Here is a 9,829-nt window from a genome sequence, read left to right as displayed (position 1 = left end):
AAAAAGGAAGGTGGAAAAACGCATGTATTGTGCTCTCTCTGTTAGAAATGGAGAAATTGAAAACAAATTTATATGGTAAGATAATGATTATAAGAGGAATGAAATGTAGTGGTGAATATAGGGATATACAGATTTCTCTTAATATAATTTATGTTGTAGAATGGGAAACACTAGAGATCTCTTCAAGAAAATTAGAGAAACTAAGGGAAAATTTCATGCAAAGATGGGCTCAATAAAGGACAGAAATGGTATGGACCTAATGGAAGTAGAAGATATTAAGAAAAGGTGGCAAGAATACACAGAAGAACTGTACAAAATAGATCTTCATGACACAGATGGTGTGACCACTCACCTAGAGCCAGACATCCTGGAATGTGAAGTCAAGTGGGCCTTTGGAAGCATCACTGCGAACAAAGCTAGTGGAGGTGATAGAATTCCAGTTGAACTATTTCAAATCCTAAAAGATGATGCTGTGAAAGTGCTGCACTCAATATGCCAGCAAATTTGGAAAACTCAGCAGTGGCCACAGGACTGGAAAAGGTCAGTTTTCAATCCAGTCCCAAAGAAGGGCAATGCCAAAGAATGCTCAAACTACCACACAATTGCACTCATCTCACATGCTAGTAAAGTAATGCTCAAAATTCCCCAAGCCCGGCTTCAGCAATACGTCAGACGTGAACTTCCAAATGTTCAAGCTGGTTTTAGAAAAGACAGAGGAACCAGAGATCAAATTACCAACATCTGCTGGATCATGGAAAAAGCAAGAGAGTTCCAGGAAAACACCTATTTCTGCTTTATTGACTATGCCAAAGCCTTTGACTGTGTGGATCACAATAAACTGTGGAAAATTCTGAAAGAGATGGGAATACAAGACCATGACCTGACCTGCCTCTTGAGAAACCTGTATGCAGGTCAGGAAGCAACAGTTAGAACTGGACATGGAACAACAGACTGGTTCCAAATAGGAAAAGGAGTTCGTCAAGGCTGTATATTGTCACCCTGCTTACTTAACTTCTATGCAGAGTACATCATGAGAAACGCTGGGCTGGAGGAAGCACAAGCTGGAATCAAGACTGCAGGCAGAAATATCAATAACCTCAGATATGCAGATGACACCACCCTTATGGCAGAAAGTGAAGAGGAACTAAAAAGCCTCTTGATGAAAGTGAAAAAGGAGAGTGAAAAAGTTGGCTTAAAGCTCAACATTCAGAAAACTAAGATCATGGCATCCAGTCCCATCACTTCATGGCAAATAGATGGGGAAACAGTATCTGACTTTATTTTGCAGGGCTCTAAAATCACTACAGATGGTGATTGCAGCCATGAAATTAAAAGACGCTTATTCCTTGGAAGGAAAGTTATGACCAACCTAGATAGCATATTCAAAAGCAGAGATATTACTTTGCCAACAAAGGTCTGTCTAGTCAAAGCTATGGTTTTTCCAGTCGTCATGTATGGATGTGAGAGTTGAACTGTAAGGAAAGCTGAGAGCAGAAGAATTGATGCTTTTGAACTGTGGTGTTGGAGAAGACTCTTGAGAGTCCCTTGGACTGCAAGGAGATCCAACCAGTCCATCTTAAAGGAGATCAGTTCTGGGTATTCATTGCAAGAACTGATGTTGAAGCTGAAACTCCAATACTTCGGCCATGTGATGTGAAGAGCTGACTCATTTGAAAAGACCCTGACACTGGGAAAGATTGAGGGCAGGAGGAGAAGGGGACAATAGAGGATGAGATGGTTGGATGGCATCACCGACTCAATGGACATGAGTTTGGGTGGACTCTGGGAGTTAGTGATGGACAGGGAGGCCTGGCGTGCTGTGGTTCATGGGGTCGCAAAGAGTCGGACATGACAGTGACTGAAGTGAACTGAACTGATGTTAGGTTTAATTTTGGATTCAGGTAAACATTTTATATAATTATGAAACATTTAATTAAGAAGAAAGGTCCAAGCATCACTATGGGTGGTTACTTGGCCCTGCTATTTTTTGTTGTTGTTGTTTTCCCAGCTATGCACCCTGCTCTTCTGGCCTGAGTTCTGAGTTAGTCAAGGCTATCTTGTGTCAGTCCTTTAGAGAGCCCCTAGACCGGTGAGAATGGACCTACACAATCATTTTCAAATAAGGTCAGCAGTGCTCCCTCCAAAACCAGGGACTAGGGTCCCACTCTGGCAATACCAGCTGCCACGCCAGGAGAGCGATGCAGCCAAAAGCCAGTAAAAATGACACAAAGATTGCTACCATTTTCAGATTCCTTCTGCCTTTATTCAGCATTCACTGGGTGGTTATAAACCTCTGACTGTTTTCCAGAGGTCTAACTAAGTTGCTTTGACAGCTTCTGCTTGTTTTTTGATCTGTCTGTGGGGGGATGAGAACATGGACCAGCATACTCTGCCATATTACTGAAATCACTCTAAAACTGTATTTGTATAGAGATTTCTTTTCAGCAGATTGTGAGCTACTGGAAGGCAGGAACTTGGTTGTTTGGGGTTTTTTTGCTTTGTTTTGTGTTTTGTATTTTGCCTCAGCGGGCTGTAACCTTGCTAAATGTGTTTCTGGTTCTTGAATTTCTTAATTAAAATCCTAACTAAGTTACTTAGGATTGTCTATATACACAGGCATACTGTCTACAAGTAAAAAAGATTTTGAATTCTTTACTTCCAATTTTTTATGCTTTTAAAAGTATTTTTCTTGTCTTAGTGCACTAAGACCTCCAATACATGCTGCTGCTGCTGCTGCTAAGTCGCTTCAGTCGTGTCCAACTCTGTGTGACCCCATAGACCACAGCCCACAAGGCTCCCCTGTCCCTGGGATTCTCCAGGCAAGAACAATGGGGTGGGTTGCCATTTCCTTCTCCAATGCATGAAAGCAAGAAGTGAAAGGGAAGTTGCTCAGTCATGTCTGACTCTTCGCGACCCCATGGACTGCAGCCCATGAGGCTCCTCCATCCATGGGATTTTCCAGGCAAGAGTACTGGAGTGGGGCGCCATCGCCTTCTCCACATGCTGAATAGATGACCCTAAAAAGTAAGCTGCATTTTCCTCAATTTCTTAAAACTAGGCCGGTTTTTGTATAGATGCCCTTTTTTCATAGATTGAGGAAACTCCTTTCTATTCTTAGTTTGATAAGAGTAGTTTTATCTTGACAATGTTTAATAAGAAACAAATATTTTTGCTGCATTTATTGAAAGGATATAGTTTCTCATTTATTTCATTAGCATGGTGAAATACATACTCAGTTCAGTTCAGTTGCTCACGTGTACGACTCTTTATGAGCCCATGAATTGCAGCACACCAGGCCTCCCTGTCCATCACCAACTCCTGGAGTTCACTCAAACTCATGTCCATTGAGTCGGTGATGTCATCCATCCATCTCATCCTCTGTCGTCCCCTTTTCATCCTGCCCCCAATCCCTCCCAGCATCAGAGTCTTTTCCAATGAGTCAACTCTTCGCATGAGGTGGTCAAAGTATTGGAGTTTCAGCTTTAGCATCAGTTCTTCCAAAGAACACCCAGGACTGATCTCCTTTAGAATGGACTGGTTGGATCTCCTTGCAGTCCAAGGGACTCTCAAGGGTCTTCTCCAACACCACACTTCAAAAGCATCAATTCTTCGATGCTCAGCTTTCTTCACAGTCCAACTCTCACATCCATACATGACCACTGGAAAAACCATAGCCTTGACTAGACGAATCTTTGTTGGCAAAGTAATGTCTCTGCTTTTCAATATGCTATCTAGGTTGGTCATAACTTTTCTTCCAAGGAGTAAGCGTCTTTTAATTTCATGGCTGCAATCACTGTCTGCAGTGATTTTGGAGCCCCAAAAAATAAAGTCTGACACTGTTTCCACTATTTCCCCATCTATTTCCCATGAAGTGATGGGACCAGATGCCATGATCTTCATTTTCTGAATGTTGAGCTTTAAGCCAACTTTTTCACTCTCCTCTTTCACTTTCATCAAGAGGCTTTTTAGTTCCTCTTCACTTTCTGCCATAAGGGTGGTGTCATCTGCATATCTGAGGTTATTGATATTTCTCCCGGCAATCTTGATTTCAGCTTATGCTTCTTCCAGCCCAGCATTTCTCCTGATGTACTCTGCATAGAAGTTTAATAAGCAGAGTGACAATATACAGCCTTGACGTACTCCTTTTCCTATTTGGAACCAGTCTGTTGCTCCATGTCCAGTTCTAACTATTGCTTCCTGACCTGCATATAGGTTTCTCAAAAGGCAGGTCAGGTGGTCTTGTATGCCCATCTCTTTCAGAATTTTCCTCAGTTTATTGTGATCCACACAGTCACAGGCTTTGGCATAGTCATTAAAGCAGAAATAGATGTTTTTCTGAAACTCTCTTGCTTTTTCGATGATCCAGCAGATGTTGGCAATTTGATCTCTGGTTCCTCTGCCTTTTCTAAAACCAGCTTGAACATCTGGAAGTTCATGGTTCACGTATTGCTGAAGACTGGCTTGGAGAATTTTGAATCAATATGCCTCTTTTATTTGGGGATCATGGTTATGCTGGCCTCAAGAGTTGGGACGTGTTCTTTATTTTCAGAAATAGTTTGTTATGGGTTGAAGTGTTAGTTGCTCAGTTGTGCCTAATTCTTTGAGACCCCATGGACTTCAGCCAGCCAGGTTCCTCTGTCCATGGGTCCTCCCAGGCAAAAACACTGGAGTGGGTAGCCATCAATTCTCCAGGTCATCTTCCTCAGCAAGAGACAGAACTTAGGTCTCCTGCACTGCAGGCAGATTCTTTACCATCTGAGCCACCAGGGAAGCCAAAATACATGTTGAAGTCATAATCCCTAATATCTGTGACCATGACCTTTTGGAAATTGGCCATTTGCAGATATTTGGAAATTGGCCAGTTGCAGATATAATTAAGCTACATCTACTGTGGACATTAGGGTGAGCCTTAATTTAATACGACTGATGTATTTTTTTAAGAAAACGAAAAGAGACAGAGGTAGTGACACATAGCGAGAATGCCATGTACAACAGAGGCAGAATGCAGTGATGCTTCTACTGGCCAAGGAACACCCAGGGTTACTGGCAACAGCAGAGGCTGAGAGAAAGGCATAAACAGATTTCCCCAAGAGTCTGCAGGAACACAGTCCTGCTGATACTTTAACTTCAGACATCTAGCCTCCAGAGCTGTGGAAGAATAAATTTTTGTTGTTTTTAAACCATTGTGCGGTAATATTTGTTCCCAACAGCACTAGGAAACGAACGGAGGTTTTATTTAAACTGACATTATTTTTTTCCTTAATTATGTAAAATGATTCACTCGTAAAATAATCTGGGGCTGAACTTTTCTCTGTAGGAAAGTTTTAAACTACAAATTTAAATTTTAAAACAGATACACAGGTATTCTTCTATTAATTAACCAGTGAGTTTTAGTACTATGTCTATTTTTCTAGGTTGCTGAATTTATTGGTCTAAAATTATTTATAATGTTTCATTATTCTTTTAATATTTGTGGGCTCTGTGGTGTGTTTCCTTCATTATTATTATTAGTAATATGTGTTTTCTATTTATATTTCCTTAATCAGAGTTTCTAAAGGTTTACTAAATTTATTTTTGCAAAGAACATATTTTTGGCTTTCTTTCTCAACTGTTTATTTTCTATTTTACTGATACGTTTTCTTATCTTTCTATTTCCTTCTTTCAACTTACTCTGAGTTTAATTTGCTCCTCGTTTTCTAGCATAAGTTGGAAGTTTATCTCATTGATTTTGAAGCCTTTTTTCTTTTCAAACAAACATACTTACACCTATAAATTGTCTTCTATTATTGTTTTTGTGATATTTTGCAAATGTAGGCAAAATATCATTCAGTTCAAAATATTATTTCAACATCCTTAACTCACTGTTTAGTGGTCAGGTAAAACTTTGAGCGAATTCACTTGTAGATCATTGGCTCCCTCATCTTTATGAATTCCTCTTCACAGAGATCTTCTTCCTCAGTTTTCGTATATTCTGGAAGCTCCTAATTCCAATCTCTGACTGGTTAGCCAGCAAGAATGTCACTTTCTTGTTGGCCTCTATCCCTCATATATAGCACAGACTAGGAGTGTGCTCTAGAGAAGGCAATGGCACCCCACTCCAGTACTCTTGCCTGGAAAATCCCATAGATGGAGGAGTCTGGTAGGCTGCAGTCCATGGGGTCCCTAGGAGTCAGACACGACTGAACGACTTCACTTTCACTTTTCACTTTCATGCATTGGAGAAGGAAATGGCAACCCACTCCAGTGTTCTTGCCTGGAGAATCCCAGGGACGGGGGAGCCTGGTTGGTGGCCATCTCTGGGGTCACACAGAGTCGGACACAACTGAAGCAACTTAGCCGCAGCAGCAGCAGCAGGAGTGTACTCATTGAGAAAGTGGTCAAACGTGGATCTCATCCTGAATGACTTCTTTCCTTCGTGTTTCTGCTTTCTTTAGTCATTCTTCCATTCCCCCTACAGAATTATTTTTTATTTATTTCATTTTGTTTAGTCCAGACTCTAAGATTTTTGTTATGAAGACTGGTTTGATATAATCTCTTATACCAGAAACGGGAGATTCTTTTCTGATCTTGATTTTTATAGTGCCTTCTATAATGTTTGGTACATATAAGGTGTTAATAAATGAATAAGTAAATGAAGAGAGCAATACATACATTTTTCAGAGGAATTTGTACATGAAATAGGATACAAGCTTTCTATATTTAAGCATTTATTTTTCTGTTGAAGTAAGAAATTTATACTTTTTCTTAGAATATAGAATGAGTCATCTTCCCTTTGTCATAGATATTACCCTCTCAGGTAAAATAGTATGGCACCAACTCAAATTATTTTGGTTGCTTTTGTTTTGGTTTAGATACTTCTTTTCTTTGAAAACCAAAGAAAATGGCTAAATGTTTATTATGCATTTGAAGAGTATGACAATTTCAAGTGGAATTAACTTGAACTTTAAATTGTACTGTTTATGATTAATCTACAAATTGATGTAAAGTGATAAAAAGTCAGTCTGCTTCATTAAGACTATGATAATCATATAGAATATATTCATGTAAAGTTTTAAGTCATTTTTGGCTGAAATTCATGTCACCTAAAAGAAAGGTTAATGTTCTACTATGTTTAAATAATTCCAGCAAGACAACTTTTGAACAAATTGAAAACTATACAGCCATAACCAAAAACAACATTAAAATTTTCTGATTATAATCGTGGCCTATATAAAACATATCAATCTTTGCTTTTCCAGTTTAAGTGGAACATGAATTACTCATATGTTTAATCCAGGACTTACTATTGCTTCTTTTATGTAGTAAATATGAAAGATTGCTGCCATGGAGTGTTGTTAATAATAGTAAACACAGATTAAGTGCTTAACTATATTTTATTTGAAACATAATATATTTAACTCTTGAGGATTGTATTGACTTACTACAAGAGTTATATTAAATGGAAAAAATAAATATTAATATAACTTATAAGTTACTATATCCATGTGACAGCTATTTTTGGCTTTGACCACTTTTGAGCATATGCAAACACTCATTGAACCATGTTATATTGAGAACTTGGGGAGAGAAACTGATGAACCCATTTATGCAAACTCTGCTATAGTTTCTTGTTTTAAAATGTTTCTCAAAATATAATGGACTTTCAAAAAGGATTTCATCAAGTTGTAAAATATAGGATGTCAGCAGCAATCTCAATTTCTAAATGATGTATCATTTAATTTACATTTCAGTTATCTCTTTGTAGAATAGTTACAACCTATAAATAATTGTTAGAAGAGGGAATGCTTCTTATTTCTTTAAATAAAAAGAAATATCTGTTCCTTTTACTGCAGCTAGAGAAATATTTATTAGTATTGGAAGTCAATTGTTCTGATGTATATTTTCTTTTTATTTCTGTTCACTCACTTACTGATAGTTTAGTCGACCCAAAATAATTGCTGTTTATCTTTTCCATTTTGAAAATTTCTTCCTCTTGCTTGGTGAGAGGAAGAGATAAAGATGGAAAATTAAGTGCCTGGAAATAACTGGTAAAGAGAGTACTATGTTAGGGAACTTCTTTGGGACATTGAAAACTTTCTAATATAGAGTTGATCTGCAATCTTAGATTTGTATAAGAGAGAATGGAATGGATGTTTCTGATGTCTGAATGGAAAAAAACCAAATTATAATTGATAAACTGGTGGTACTAAAACAAACATGAAATAAAAACTGGAAGGCTTTTCAAAATGCTAATAAATCCTTATTGTATACATCTGCAATTCTATTTGGATTACCCACTAATTTTTATTTTCCCCATTTTTTTTTTTGTTTTAATTTTTTTGGCTTCTGATTCTGTTTTTCTTTTTAGCTTCTTTCATGCAAGGATATATCTGTCAACACATTTGTTGAACATGACAGAAAGGAAAACAGACTTTGGTGACCACAGGACAAGAAATTCAGATTTTGCAAAAATAGCTTAGAAGAATATCTGAACGAATGGACAACCTTCAACAACCAACTAAGACAGCAAACCCTAGGGAGAGGGGAGAATCTGATTACAGTTACCACAGTATAACATTTAAATGTCCAGATTCAAACAACAACCAAACATTGACAAAGCATACAAATAAACAGAAAATATACTGCATTCAAATGAACAAAATAAATGAATAGAAACCATCCCTGAGGACACCAAGATATCAAAGTAACTGGCCAAGTAGTTTAATTGTTATAAACATGCTCATCGGGCTAATGGAAGTCATGAGGAAAGAACTAACAGAAGTAAGGAAAATGATGTTTGATAAAAGAGTGAATATAAGAAAATACAGAAAAGTATAGAAAGGAGCTAGACATAAATTCTGAAGTTAAGATATACAATACTTGAAATAAAAAAAAAAAAAACAAATTCACTAGAGGAATTTAAAAGAAGATTTGAACTGGCAGAAGGAAGAATCAGCAAACTTGAGCACAAAGCAATTGAAATTATTGAGTATGTACAGTAGAAAAAATATGAATAAAAGTGAATTCAGCCTAAGAGATTTGTAGGATACTGTCAAGCAAGCCATCATACATTTTATGAGTCTCAGAAGAAGAAGAAAAAGAAAATTGTAGAAAGAATGCTTGAAGAAATAATTGCTAAAAATGTCTAAAACCTGATAAAAGACATAATTCTATAAATATAAGAAAGCAAATGAACTCCAAGTTGAATAAAAAGAAAGATGCCCCCTCTGAGACACAGTATAATCAAACTCTTAAAAGCTAGAGAATCTTGGAAGAAAGAAGAGAGAAGTGACTCATCATTTATGAAGGGCTCTCAATAAAATTAACACTCATTTTCTCATCAGGAACCACAGAGGTACAAAGGCAGCAGGATGTCATATTTAAAGTGCTGAGAGGGAAAAAAAATTTTTCAACCAAGATTGTAACAAAATTGTCCTTCAAAAAATGACAGCAATTAATCCCTTGTCACTGCATCATTTCCAAATATTTTTTTTTCTCATTCTGTAGGTTGTCTTTTCATTTTGCTTGTAGTTTCCTTTGCTATGCAAAAGCTTTTAAGTTTAATTAGGTCTCATTTGCTTATTTCTGGTTTTATTTTCATTACTCTAAGAGACAGATCCAGAAAGATAGTACTATAATTTATGTCATGGTATTCTGCCTATGTTTTCCTCTAGGGATTTTATAGTAGCAGTCTTATATTTAAGCATTTAATTCATTTTGAGTTTATTTTTGTGTGAGGTATTAGAGACTGTCCTAATTTATTTTACATGTAGCTATCCAGTTTTTCCAGCACCTCTTATTGAACAGACTGTCTTTAATCTCCAAAATATACAACAATCTCATACAGCTC

Source organism: Bos grunniens, chromosome 16, assembly GCF_055505025.1.
Source record: "Bos grunniens cultivar Pamir isolate PY7600 chromosome 16, Bosgru_T2T1.0, whole genome shotgun sequence".
NCBI lineage: Eukaryota > Metazoa > Chordata > Mammalia > Artiodactyla > Bovidae > Bos > Bos grunniens.
This window is presented reverse-complemented; position numbering follows the sequence as displayed.